Genomic DNA, 14,388 nt, shown 5'->3' on the forward strand with positions numbered 1-14,388 from the left:
AATGAAGAGAAGCAAAATGAATGAATGAAGAGAAGCAAAATGCCTCAAAATAAATCTGTTAACATATCCTTTTTAAGAATGGGAGGGGGTGGTTCCTCCCGACAATTCAGAACAACTTACAGTCAAATTGTATTTCAAACAAGTTTTCTTGATTGGTTCACGTGGTATTTGGGAGTGTAGGTTCTGGAACTGTCCAATGGGGTATTTTCCTCTATCTTTGAATCTCCATAAGACTCAGTTTCCCTTGGGATCCCTGGGTGGCACAGCGGTTTGGCGCCTGCCTTTGGCCTAGGGCGCGATCCTGGAGACCCAGGATCGATTCCCACGTCGGGCTCCCGGTGCATGGAGCCTGCTTCTCTCTGCCTGTGTCTCTGCCTCTCTTTCTCTCTCTGTGACTATCATAAATAAATAAAAATAAAAAAAAATAAAGTTTAAAAATAAAAAAAGACTCAGTTTCCCAAAGGTAAGACGAAGACAACAATATTGTGCGCCTCAAAGCATTCTCATTAGAATTAAATACAATCATCTGCTTATACCACCAAGCACAGTGCCTGGAAATAAGAAAAGGGATCAGAGAAGAAGGACAGAGAGTGACCAGGTCCATGCTCATGATGAGATGGTGTGAACCCAACAGTGTAATTAATTCAACCATATGCACGTGAGATCAAGGACAGCAAGAAGGCAAAGGAGCTTTAGTCCATGGACTTTGATGTTGTGTCTCCCTGTTCAGCATCTTTCAACATATTTCCTCATGTTCCACTGTGTCTGATTAGATGTGTTTGCTGGACAGCCAAGTTGCAGATGAAAGGAGTAGCAAACAAAAAGAAGCTGAGGCACTTATATATATGCATAGAAATAAACCCACAAACTAAAGGGACTTTTGAGGCTCTTTAGGTCAACCCTCTGAGGTTGGAGAGGGTAAGTGGTCTGCTCAAAGTAATGTAGCTAAGAAGACACCAAGCCAGGACTGGAATCTGAAGGCATCTTAGGGTACCTCCCAAGTACATCAGACTGCAAGAGGCTTGAGATAATAATAGCGATGCTACCTTATTTTATATCTTATGTCCAATGAAAAATGAAAGAGAAGATTCTATGCAGGCACCTTTTGAAGTTCAACTCACAATAGGCCTTACACTTTAAATGGGTCACTCTGTATCACCATGGTGATTCTTCCAAGTTCTCCTGGAATCATCAGCTGTTTTCTAATGAGGGCACTCCCCAGAACTTGCAGCTCCACCAAACAGATGAACGTTTCCTGGTAGAAAATGCTTAGTGCCTTAAGCAGCTTCATCAGCAATTACTTTTTCTTCTCCACTTCCTAGGGAAATGAATCTAAAACATGCACCTACATTTGCTTTAGATGTCATAGAGTTCTTTAAAAACCTCTTGATTCTACTGATGGCAACTCTGATTTCCTGGGTGTTGTGTGATTTATATGTTGAAAAACAGCCACCTTCTTTTAACTGAGCAGTAAGCATATCACAACTAAAAAGCTTAGTAACAGTATGGCTGCTCCTCGAAAATTTTAAAAAAGAGCTGAGTGAAGTAAGCCAGTCGGAGAAGGACAAACATCGTATGTTCTCATTCATGTGGGGAATATAAATAATAGTGAAAGGGAATATAAGGGAAGGGAGAAGAAATGTGTGGGAAATATCAGAAAGGGAGACAGAACGTAAAGACTGCTAACTCAAAAAAAAAAAAAAAAAAAAAAAGACTGCTAACTCTGGGAAGCGAACTAGGGGTGGTAGAAGGGGAGGAGGGCCGGGGTGGGAGTGATTGGGTGACGGGCACTGGGGGTTATTCTGTATGTTGGTAAATTGAACACCAATAAAAAATAAATTAAAAAAAAAGAAAATTCATAAAGAAAAAAATAATAATAAAATAAAAGTTCCTCCAGTTGAAGCAAACACTATCAAAGAAGTGTAGATGTATGGAATCTGTTCCCATGAATGGATGTCCTGAGAATACTTAATAAAGACAGTTAATATGCCAAAAAAAATTTTTTTTTAAAAGAATTACATATGATTCAGCAATTCCAATTCTGGGTACCCATTCAAAAGACTTGAAATCAAGGTCTCAAACAGGTATTTGAATATCCATGTTCATAATAGCATTACTCACAGTAACCAAAATCTGGAACAACCCAAGTGTCTACCAATGGATGAATGGATAAACAAAATTTGATACATATAATAGAATATTATTTACCTTGTAAAGGGAAGAAACTTCTGACAGTTGCTACAACATGGTTGAATCTTGAAGACAGGCTAAGTAAAATCAATCAGGCATAAAAAGACAAATACAGTATGATTCCACTTATATGAGGTATCCAGAGTAGTCAAATTCATAGAGATGGAAAGCAGAATGGTGGTTTCCAGAGGTTGACAGAAGGGAGAAAATAAAATATTGTTTAATGGGTTTAGAGTTTCAGTTTTGCAAGATGAAAAATTTCTGGAGATTGATTGCAAGTAATGTGAATATACTCAAGACCACTGAACTGAAACTCAAAAATGATGGTGATGGTAAATGTTGTTATGTGTATTTGATCACAGGCAAAAATTTTAAATAAAAATAAATGAGGGGCAGCCTGGGTGGCTCAGTGGTTTAGCACCACCTTCGGCCCAGGGCATGATCCTGGAGACCTGGGATCGAGTCCCACATTGGGCCCCTTGCATGGAGCCTGCTTCTCCCTCTACCTGTGTTTCTACCTCTCTCTCTCTCTCTGTTTGTCTTGAATAAATAAATAAAATCTTTAAAAAAAAATAAATGAGAGAGTGAGAGAGAGAGGGATATGAGTGTCTAAGTCCTGTATACTTATTACAAGCCCATGTATAGTTATTTTAATTGCCATTGGTCTCATTATACTTGTCAATCATAATTGTGAAGGCTCACTGGAAAGAATGTCAGGGCAGCCCAAAGCATCAGCTTAAAGCAATATAAGAAGACAGCAGATGACAGAACAACCATAACCAAGTATTTATGTTATTCCCCTGAATTTTTCCAGCTTTGACTCAGCTCATACTGATCTCTAGTAAGCTAGAGAAATCTGTTCTTCCAGGTTTGTCAATATTCCCAGAATTTCTTTGTGTAAAATATGATTAGAATCTAGGGTTGATAATCCTGAAATTATTTGACTCATCTCTAAAATGGACAAAACCAAAAATTCCTGAAGTTCAAATTCTTACATGTGACACAGTTGGAAAAAAAAAAGTTTTTTTTTAAGATTTATTTATTTATTTATTTATTTATGAGAGAGAGAGAGAGAGAGAGAGCATGTGAAAGTGAGGGGAGAGACAGGAGGAGAGGGAGAGAGAATACTCAGGCAGACTCCCTGCTGAGCACAGAGCCAAAACCATGAATTGGCCACTTAACTGACTGAGCTACCCAGATGCCCCTGAAAAAAAAAAAAAGTTTTATATCTACTTTTTTTGGATTGAATTGTGTCTCACCCTACCTCCCCACTCCCCCCAAAAATGTAAATTGAAATCCTAAACTTGAGTACCTCAAAAAGTGACCTTATTTGGCAATGGGGTCCTTACTGATGTTACTAGTTAAGGTGAGGTCATCCTGGTGTAGGGTGGGTCCCTAACCCAATATGACTGGCGTCCTTATAAAAAGGGGAAATTTGGACACAGACACACACACACACAGGAAGAATAGCATGTGAACATGAAGGCAGAAATCCGCAAGCCAAGGAATGCTAAAGACTGTCAGCAAACCACCAGAAGTGAAGGGAGAGGGACAGAACAGATGTTTTCTCTCCACTCTGGGAAAGAGCTAACCCTGCCAATACCTTGATCCTGGACTTTTGGCCTCCAGTACTGTGAGACAATAGACTTCTGCTGTTTGAGCCAATAACAAATAAAAAATAAGAATAAAGCATTGGCATAAGCTTCCCTAACACCACCATTTCCTTTTTCCCTTAGATCCCCTTTTTTCAACTCTCCACCTTCTCATTTCCCTGACTCTTGAAGCTTTTTGCTTACTACATATATCACTATGTATTAAAAAGTGTTCAAGCTTTGTTTTCATTTAATTTTATTGTCTCCTTTTATTATAAAAGTAATACCTAGTCATATTTCAGGGCACCTGGGTGGCTTAGTTGGTTGAGCACCCAGCTCTTGGTTTTTTCTCAGGTCACAATCTCAGGGTCCAGGGATCCAGCCTTGAGTTGGGCTCTGCACTGGTTTTGGAGCATGCTTAAGATTCTCTGCCTCTCCTTTTCCCTCTGCCCCTCTCCTCACAGTGGCACAAGAGCATGGTCTCGCGCTCTCTCTCTCAAATAAATAAATAAATAAATAAATAAATAAATAAATAAATAAAATCTTCTAGAATTTGCTTTCACATAATTCATAAAGGAAATGAAGTGAAAGGAAAGACACTTCCCTTTTGCCCCCACCTGGGCACACCTCATTACCTCCCCAAGGGTAATCTCTGTTCAAGTTGGGTATGTAGTCCTCCAGAATTTTTGGTGTCTATACATGCATGCATATATGATTTGTGCATTTGTTTTTTTTAAAAAATGTAATCAAATAACATATGTTGTTTACAGCTTGCTTTTCTTCAATTAACAATATATCCTAAACAGCTTTCTATATTAGTTCATTTAGGTATGCCTCTTTCTGTATGTTCCTTGAGTTATCTAACCAATTCTCCAATAAAGGAGGTTTAAATTATGTCCAGTTTAGTACTATTGTAATTAGCACTGAAATGAACATTCTTGTGTTTATATCTTTGAATACTTATTTGAGTGCATCTACAGGGTTAATGATTCTGTATCCAATTTTACAATGGGGCAGAGGGGTGTACCCACACCACCAAGCAATTCTCAATACCAGCTGTGTGTCCTACAATTTAACTCAATTCTCTCTCTCTCTCTCTCTGTTTTTTTTTTTTTTTTTTTGAGAGAGACAAAGTGGGGAGGTAAGGAGTGGGGAGTGCAGAGAGAGAAAATCTTAAGCAGGCTCCATGCCCAGAGCCGAGCTTGACACGAGGCTTGAACTCACAACCCTGAGATGAAATCAAGACTTGGATGCTTAACTGAGTGAGCCACCCAAGCACTGCTCAACTCTATTCTGACACATCCACCTGGAGATAGCATCAGATTCCACAATTTAAGGGCTCAGTCCCTCAAGACTGCCCTTCACTTCAGACCAATTGCAATTCCAGATGCTACTGACCTATACTTTTACCCTATTGCTATAGATTGAAAGTTCCAACAACTCCCTTTTTGGGTTTTATTAATTTGCTTGAGCAATTCACAGAACTCAGAGACACATTTTACTTACTAGAACCTCAGTTTATGATAAAAGGATCTAACTTGGGGACTGCTGGATGGAAGTGATGCTGCATAGGGCAAAGTATGGGTAAAGAGCTGAAAGCTTCTGTGCTCTCTGATGCTCTCTGATCCCTCTCCCTGCCAAATCTCCATATTTTCATCAATCCAGAGCTCTTGGAACCCCACTGTTTTGGGTTTTTATGGAGATTTCATTACATAGGTACAATTGATTAAATTATTGACAATTGGTGATTGAACTCAATCTTCAACCCTTTTCTCTTTCCTGAAGGCCAGAGGGTGTGGCTAAAAGTTTCAACCCTAAAATCATATGGTTGCTTCCATTGCAACCAGCTCCCATCCTTAGGTGTGGTCCAAAGCTCATCTCATTAATATAACAAAGGACACCTTTTATCTCTCTTATCATTTAAGAAATTCCAAGAGTTTTAGAAGCTACATGCCAGAAACAGGAAGACCAAATATATGTTTATTTTATATTATAAATCACAGTATCCCAAGGATAAGTTCCTATAGGTGGAATATCTGAGCCAAAGGGTGTGTACACTTTACATTTCCATAATATTCTCCGTGGACTTTATTATCAGACGCAGCTGGGGTTGAATCTGGGCTCTGTCACTTTCTGGCTATGTTACTTTAAGCAAGCTGTTCATTCTCAACCTCAATTTCCTTGGCTATAAAATGGATATAACTTAAAGTCCATTGCAGAGTTTTTCATGGATGAAACATGCTCAATTGATAATGGTTAGCAGTTAACTCACAAACACTCATCTGTGTCTTTCTGTTTTATTGTCTCCCTCCTAACTCTTCTTGGATTTTTTTCAAAGATCACATTTCATTTCATGCCAACAAATGTTTATAGAGGTCTAATATATGCAAAGTTTGACAAATGCTGAGGGGACTGTAAGTTTTTTTAAAGACACAGGTCCTTTTTGGAGCTTACAATATTATACAGGAGAAAAACATCTCCCAGGTCTTAGTATATGGCAAGCCCTTACTTAATATTGCTGGAATGAATGAGTAAAGGAAGGAAGGAATGTGTTGAATAACACCACCCAGTCTGGGAAAGAGCTCAGCAGTGATGCTAGCATCCATAGAGTGGAACGTGGAATCAGGAGCGATGGAACTGGAGTTGAAGCTTCTCAAAATTTTCTTCTGAATTCCACCTAACGGTGAGGGAGACATTGGGGCTGAAAGCCAAAGCATTTGGCAAGAATATCATATGGAGTCGTGTATTTTATCTTGAAACTTCACATAAAATTTGTATTCTACTCCATTATACGTTGTTTGCCTCCATATAAATAGCATCCTTTCTCCTCGACCCTGGGGCAAAATGGACACTCCAGCAAGATGTACTGTATTTATCAGGTGACTTGAGTTCCTCCTGACATGCTGTCAAGAGTGTGCTTATCTGAGTTTGAGAAGCATGAGATTAATACAGGTGCTGAATGAGCCCTCACTTCATGCTTCACCAACTATCTCCCCGTCTGTCTGTCCTGCATGCCCATCTCATACCCACAGCAGCCCATCTCCCCACTATGTGCTAAAACTCTCTCCCTTCCTGTTGTCTCTTTAATCCTGATTTTGTTTTCCTAACTAGTGTAAATGTTATGTTGAAACTCCACAACTCAAAAAATATTGAAGAAAATGAATGACTCAAATGCAAAACTCCTCCAGTAACCATTTGAGGTCATTAAGGTTTCGTGGGACACCCTTCATTTATCCCCATTGTGTTGGCTTTTGGTCTGTCTCATTCCCGTCATCTATGACAATAGACTCTTAGAGGGATGCAGCTTGTTTCATTTAAGTCTTGACAAGCACCCAAACTAATGCCGTGGTCAATTAATGTTGTTCTGGTTCTGAGCACTCAGTTATGTGCTCTCCTCTGTGCTTGAAGGACACTGTAAATGGAACATATGTTTTGAATTGCTTCTCCGGAGCTCAGGGTGACTCTGATCTGTCTGCCTCTTCTCTACTCCCCCTGCCTGGGCTCTGGGTCAAGGCCTCATCATTTCTCACTTAGATTATTGCTCTAGTTCCTCGTGTGAAATTTCTTGCCTTTCACTTTACCCTCCTTGAAGCTGCGAGAGTGATTTTTCTGACAGAGGTCAGCCCACACCATTCCCCTGCTTAAAACTTAGGTGGCAATGATCTGCAGTTACACGCAACGACATTACGTTTCACTTAACAAGAGTGAAAGCACCAGACACAAAAAAGTACGTACATTAAATAAAGCGCAAAACCCAGCAAACACAACCTGTGGCGTTATATATCATGGTAGTGGCCAACAGGTACACGAATAGGTGCTCAACATCACATCATCAAGGAAACACAAATCAAAACCACAATGAGATGTCAACTCATGCCTGTTAGGATGGGTAGTCCTAGAAAAAAATAAAATGAAATCAGTGTTGGTGAGGACAATGAAGAAAGGCAACTAATACACTGTCAATGGGAATGTAAATTGGTGCCACTACTGTGGGAACTAGTGTGGCAGTTCCTCAAAAAGTTAAAAATCAAATTACTGTATGATCCAGCAATCTTGCTCTGGGTATTTATCCAAAGGAACTGAAATCAGGATCTTAAAGAGTACTTTCATTCCCATGTTAATTGTAGTATTATTCTCAATAGCCAAGATACGGAAACAACCCAAGTGCCTATTGACGAATGAATGAATAAAAAAAAAAATATGGTACACATTACAATGGTATATTATCCATCCTTAAAAAAAAGAAGAAAATGCTGCTCTTTGCAACAAATGGACCTGAAGAACATTATGCTAAACAAAATAAGCCAGACACAGAAAGACAAATACTGTATTATCTCACTTCCCTTTGGAGACTGAAAAAGTAAAACTCCTAGAGGCAGAGAGTAGAATGTGGTTGCCTGGAGAAACGGAGGTGGGGAGATGATGTCAAAAAGTATAAAGTTTCAGTTCTGAAAGATAAATTAGGTTTTGGAGATCTACTACACAGCGTAATTCCTACAGCTAACAATACTGTATTGAAAACTTAAAACTTACTGACATATATAACAGGATATCTTATGTTAAGTCTTCTTACCACACAAAGATAATTATAATAAAGGTGCTAGGAGGTGACGGGAGGTGTTGGATATCTTTATGACCTCGATGGAGATGATGGGCACATCGTATGGACACCAATACTCACTCATACATTAAATATGTACAGCTTTTTACATGTCAATCAGACCTCGATGAAACAGTTAAAAGAAAAAAAGAAGTCAGGATAGCAGTTATGCTTGGCAGGGGTGGGGAGCAGTAGTGATTGGTAGGGATTGTGAAAAGGGCTTCTGGGATGGTGTTAATGTCCTACTGCTTGATGTGGGTGCTAGTAAAACAGATGTGTCTGGTTAGTGAAAATCTATCACGCTGTACACTTATGTTCTGGGCACTCTTCTGTATGTCTACTCCTTCAGTACAAAGTAAAAACAAGCACTATTGGTTGCTTCCCCTCAGCACAACACACAGTATCCCACATGTGTCCCATCTGTCCCCTTCTCTGCCACCTCCAATCATCTTGCCCAGTGTTCTGACACACCAGATGACTCAATGTTCTCCAAACACAGCATGCTTCCTATTTTTCCCTGATGCTACTCACTTTGACAGGAAGTCCTTCAATTGAAAGTTGACTCATCCTTTGATTCTCCGTTCAAATATCACCTCCTCCATGAGATCTTCCTGACCAAGCTCAGCAAAATTAATGGTTCCCTTCTCTGTTTTTTTTTTTAAGATTTTATTTATTTATTAACAAGAGACACAGAGAGAGGCAGAGACATAGGCAGAGGGAGAAGCAGGCTTCTCTCAGGGAGCCTGATGCAGGATTTGATCCCAGGACCCTGGGATCATGACCTGAGCCAAAGGCAGATACTCAACCACTGAGCCACCCAGGTGTCCCCTTCTCTGTGCTTTTATTTATTTTTTATTTTTTTAAAGACTTTATTTATTTACTCATGAGAGACACAGAAAGAGAGAGGCAAAGACATAAGCAGTGGGAGTAGCAGGCTCTATGCAGGAAACCCTAAGCGGGTCTCAATCCCGGAACCTGGGATGACTCCCTGAGCCAAAGGCAGACACTCAACCACTGAGCCACCCAGGCATTCCTCTCTGTGCTTTTTGTCATCCCTTTCCTGAAGCTGCAGTGACCCTACTTTATATATATATATATATATATATATATATATATATATATATATATATAATGTATATATTTATAAATATATTATATATATTTATATATATAAAGGATTCTTGTTCTAAGGGTATGAATTATACTTAAGGAGTCACTAAGATAGACTGCTGGGCTTAGGAATGGCCTGGAATATCCAGGCTGTGTATAACACATTGTATTATAGTAATTTCTCTGGATCTGTGCATCTATCCAGACCAGAGTTTCTTAATCTTTTTTGTGCTGTGAATCCCTTTGGCAGACTGGTAAAGCCTATGGATGCTTTTTTAAAGTAAATTTTTATAGAATCCATAAAATTATAGACGGATAGCTCAATGAATTTGTATAAAGTGAGCACATTCATGTTGCTTATATCTGGATCAACAGATAACCCAAAAGCCCCACATGCCCCTCCCAACCACTACCCCACAAAAGGGTAAACACTATCTTGACTTCTAACTTCAGAGATGAACTAAACCTGTTTCGAAACTTTATATGAACTGAATCATACAGCATGTTCCCTTTTCAGTCTGGATTCTTCTTTTCAATCTTAGTTTGTGAGATCCAGCCATGTTGCTGAATGTAGCAATTGTGTATTCATTCTCATTGCTGGGTGGCATTTCATTGCATGAATATACCACTGCTGATTTATCCATTCTTCTATCGATGAACACATAGTTTGTTCACAATTTTATGTTGTAATGAATAGTGCCGTTATGAACATCCTCATACATGGAAAGCATATATTATGTACTCACTTCAGAACACTGTTTTTAAATGCATAAAGCAAGATACATGGCAGTACAAAATAATTAAACTAATAGATAGCTTTTAAAGTATAAAAGAAAATTTGAGATAAAGTTGTATTTGTGCTTTTTATTAACACAATTCCCAGATTTGACAGTGGGTCTAGTAACTATTATAATTTTGAAGAAATAATGTGCATAAATGAAATTTAAAATTTCTGCAAAACTACAACATTCTATGAAAATGTCCATGATTTCTGTTGGTGACAAAGTCATATACAGTGTGAATAACTCTGTGGTTTGTTGTATAAATTCATAATTGAAGGAATGTTAAATTTCAGTTAGAGATTGGTAAAAAATAGAGATGTGATTTTTTTTTTCTCATCCAATTTCAGGAAGTCCCTGAATTGACCTCTGATCTAGACTTAACCCCCTTAAAGGCAAGGATTATATCCTAACCATATTAAAAATTCAGAATCTGACACAAAACTTGGCACACGGTAAGTGCTCAATAACAGTTTTTCTTGAATGACAAATTCACATGACAATAGCAAACTCAGGTTGAGCATATAATATGTGCCAAGTACTGGGCTAGGGTCTTTAAATGTTCTTCTAAAAATCCTCACAACAACCTTTTAACTACTGCTCCCATTTTACAGATGAGGAATGGAGACTTGGCGTGGTTCTATAATTTGCCAAGATTTTACAACCAGTAAGTATTAGGCCAGGAATACAAACTAAAGTATTTCTAACTCTAAGACGCCCCAGCTGTCTTTTATGTTTTATTGCAGATCAATGAATGAAGAGATAAATAAATAAGTAAACAAGAATTAAACAGGATGGTTTTTCAATGCCGAAATTCTTTTTATCCAAAGGAAGCAGAGTAACCATTTTCCTGGAAAAGGGATTCTCTGAGGTAAGGCTCCCGAAATTTAGGGAAAGGTAACCAAGTGCTTAAACATATGTTTCTGAATTCAGCTATTCTAATTCTATTGTTTTTTAAATAATATAAATAACATTTATACACATAAAAGCATTCATATATATGGAAGCATTTAAAGTATAAAATTAGTGTCCCTCACCCTTCTAATTCTATTTCTCAGAACTATTTTTTTTTTTTTTTGTATTTATTTATGATAGTCACACAGAGAGAGAGAGAGGCAGAGACATAGGCAGAGGGAGAAGCAGGCTCCAGGCACCAGGAGCACGATGTGGGACTCGATCCCGGGCCTCCAGGATCGCGCCTTGGGCCAAAGGCAGGCACCAAACCGCTGCGCCACCCAGGGATCCCTCAGAACTGTTAACATTAACAGTCACCTATATAGATTTCCAAACTTTTTTTCTACAACATGCATCATATATTTATATCTATAGGCATGCACAAATATATACACACACAATTATGTACATACATTTATGTTAGTATGACATTACTCTTTGCATGTTATTCTACAACCTACTTTTTTCCAGAACAATATATCACGGACATCACGTCAGTGTCGTATACTCAAGGTCACCGTCATGTTTCATTAATGCTGCAACATATTCCATTTTGTGGGTCTGTTATAATTATTTTTACATCTAAATCTATTGAAAGATTTAGATTCTTGCTTCTTTTGTTTGCTATTGGAAACCATAAGCAGTGTGTAACTCTCTTGTTTAAATGCTCCTACAAGGGTTTCTGTAGAGTACCTTCTTTTAAGTGGATTTGCTTGGTTAAAGAGTCATATGTTTTTATTTTTTATAATTATGGCCAAATTCAAGAGGAGACACTCTGAAGCTTTCACTTTCAGGGAACTTTCCATGAAGTTTTAACTGACTGTGAGATCCGCAGCTCTGCACTATCTCACTTCTTTTTCTTTTTTTAGATTTATTTACTTATTTTAGATGAGGGAGGAGGAGAGGTGGAGAGAGAGAGACAGGGAAAGAAAAAAATCTCAAGCAGTCTCCCTGCTGAGCTCAGAGCCCAACATTGGGCTTGATCTCAGGACCCTGAACTGAACTCAAGAGTCAGACATTTAAACCAAGTCACCCCTGTGCTATCTCACTTCAAAATTCATAGAATTCCTTTTGCTCTGATAAAGTTAACACACTCTGTGTATTGCTACACTCTTGCCTTCCAGTGCACATTTTAGGTCCTGTCCAAACTATACATTATTTTAGAAGCAAATAATTTTTTTTTGTAGGAAAACTCAGAAGCCCCTCATGCTTCAGAGTAAGGATTAAACTCTTCCTCTACTGCCGATTTTTTTCCTAATTGGCCAGCATACATTCAGCTACAAATTCATAAAGTCCATGTTCAAGCTTCCTTCTTCTTTTTAGTTGTACAAACAAAAGAATATGTGAATTTATTGAGAAGGGAAATACATAGGAAGTGATTACTTATTTAGGACTGGAAGCAGGGGAAAAATTAAGATTTCAGAACAAACCATTGTAAGAAGGACCTGATATCATGCCATAAACTCCTCAAGCCTCAATAAATATTGATCTTATTGTATTCTAAGAAAAAGAATCCTCCAGTCTTTTTTATTAAGCACTCTCTTTATGAAGGCATTTTATATAAATTATTCCTAATTCCCTCAACAAACTCACAGAGTAGGTTGCAATTTTTCCATTAGACAAATAAGGAGACTGAGCTTCACAGAACTGATACAATTTCACAGCTAGCTAGGTACTTGAGATGGTGTCCAGACTCAGATTCCCCTGATTTTTTTCCACTGTACTCTATCATTCTATTGCCATCAAAGTCACCAACTCAGAACTTCAGAGGAAAGAACCAAGACTAATGAGTCAAAGTCCTGAGATGCACAATTTAGCTGGGCACAAGAGGGATGAGGAGATGAATGCCCTTTCATGCAAGAGTTGGGCAATTGGTTTTCTGTCAGGAATATTATAGACAAACTTCCTACAATGGACCAGAGGCTGCTAGCTCAAATACCCTCCAACTCCCCTTCTAAGTCTATAAATGTATAATTCGACTCTCACAACCATTTTACAGATAGAGAAACGGAAGTTCAGAATCATTAAGTAACCTGCTCAAGTTCATAGCTAACTGACGCAGAACTCAGGAGTCATGGTAACCCTTCTGAGGACCTGTCCACAGAACACACCTACGTCCAAGATTGCAGACTTTCTAGCATTTTGCCTACATCATTTTGAATCCCTTTACTCATTGTTTGTGACTTTGGCTAACCGAGATTCCACCTTGATTTCCTACACAATCCATGATCGGGGCAGGAAGAATAATGCCTCTGTTTTTCCCTGTTGTCTTTTCTTCATTCCTACCTGCCCCCCACCCTTTCTCTTCTAAGAATAAAGGCACAGGGGGTAGAAGGGCTTGGTGTATCCCACATTTTTTAACATCTTGGATTTCTAATCCAGCAATAAAAGTATTAATGCTGTATATAAAGAAAATAATAGCATGAAGGAAGGGGCCCGTCATACTCTTAGAAAACATAAAAGCCAAGCCCAACCACAGGTACACTCTGTAAGAACTCTGACAATCTTCCAAAAAGCAGTCAAGGTTGGATCAATTCTTCATTCTATTTCATGGAAAAGAAAAAGAAAAAAAAAAAAAAAACCTAAGTGACATCTTCAAGAAACTACCAGCTTCTAGGCTGAATGGCCAGACTGCACGGAGGTAGCTCAGAAAATCCACACTGGTATTGGAAGAGACTCTGAATGTTTGAGAAGCTTATTTCATGTATGTGCTACCCTTATGCCATGCCCATGTTGCTTCTAGGCGGTTCCAGGTCCCACACTGGTCTCCTAATTACCTCCCGGGCAGAAAAGTAAGAATCACCTCTCAGAAAAAGAACTCACCTGGAGGGTATTATGCTGAGTGAAGTAAGTCAGTCGGAGAAGGACAAAAATTATATGTTCTCATTCATTTGGGGAATATAAATAATAGTGAAAGGGAATATAAGGGAAGGGAGAAGAAATGTGGGAAATATCAGAAAGGGAGACAGAACGTAAAGACTGCTAACTCTGGGAAATGAACTAGGGGTGGTAGAAGGGGAGGAGGGCGGGGGGTGGGAGTGAATGGGTGACGGGCACTGGGGGCTATTCTGTATGTTGGTAAATTGAACACCAATAAAAAATAAATTAAAAAAAAAAAGAAAAAAAAAAGAAAAAGAACTCACTTTTCTGAGATCGCCACTCA

The 14,388-nt window shown here is 38.6% G+C and overlaps 1 long non-coding RNA gene across 1 annotated transcript; it reads left to right on the top strand.

Moving 5' to 3' along the window:
- The first annotated feature begins 454 nt into the window (after positions 1–454).
- On the top strand, positions 455–13,810 carry LOC119866584. Its single transcript, XR_005380583.1, has 5 exons — positions 455–1,470; positions 10,622–10,726; positions 10,886–10,938; positions 11,018–11,168; positions 13,225–13,810. It is a non-coding gene; the product is annotated as an uncharacterized LOC119866584 (long non-coding RNA).
- The last annotated feature ends 578 nt before the right edge of the window (positions 13,811–14,388 follow it).

Source organism: Canis lupus, chromosome 28, assembly GCF_011100685.1.
Source record: "Canis lupus familiaris isolate Mischka breed German Shepherd chromosome 28, alternate assembly UU_Cfam_GSD_1.0, whole genome shotgun sequence".
NCBI lineage: Eukaryota > Metazoa > Chordata > Mammalia > Carnivora > Canidae > Canis > Canis lupus.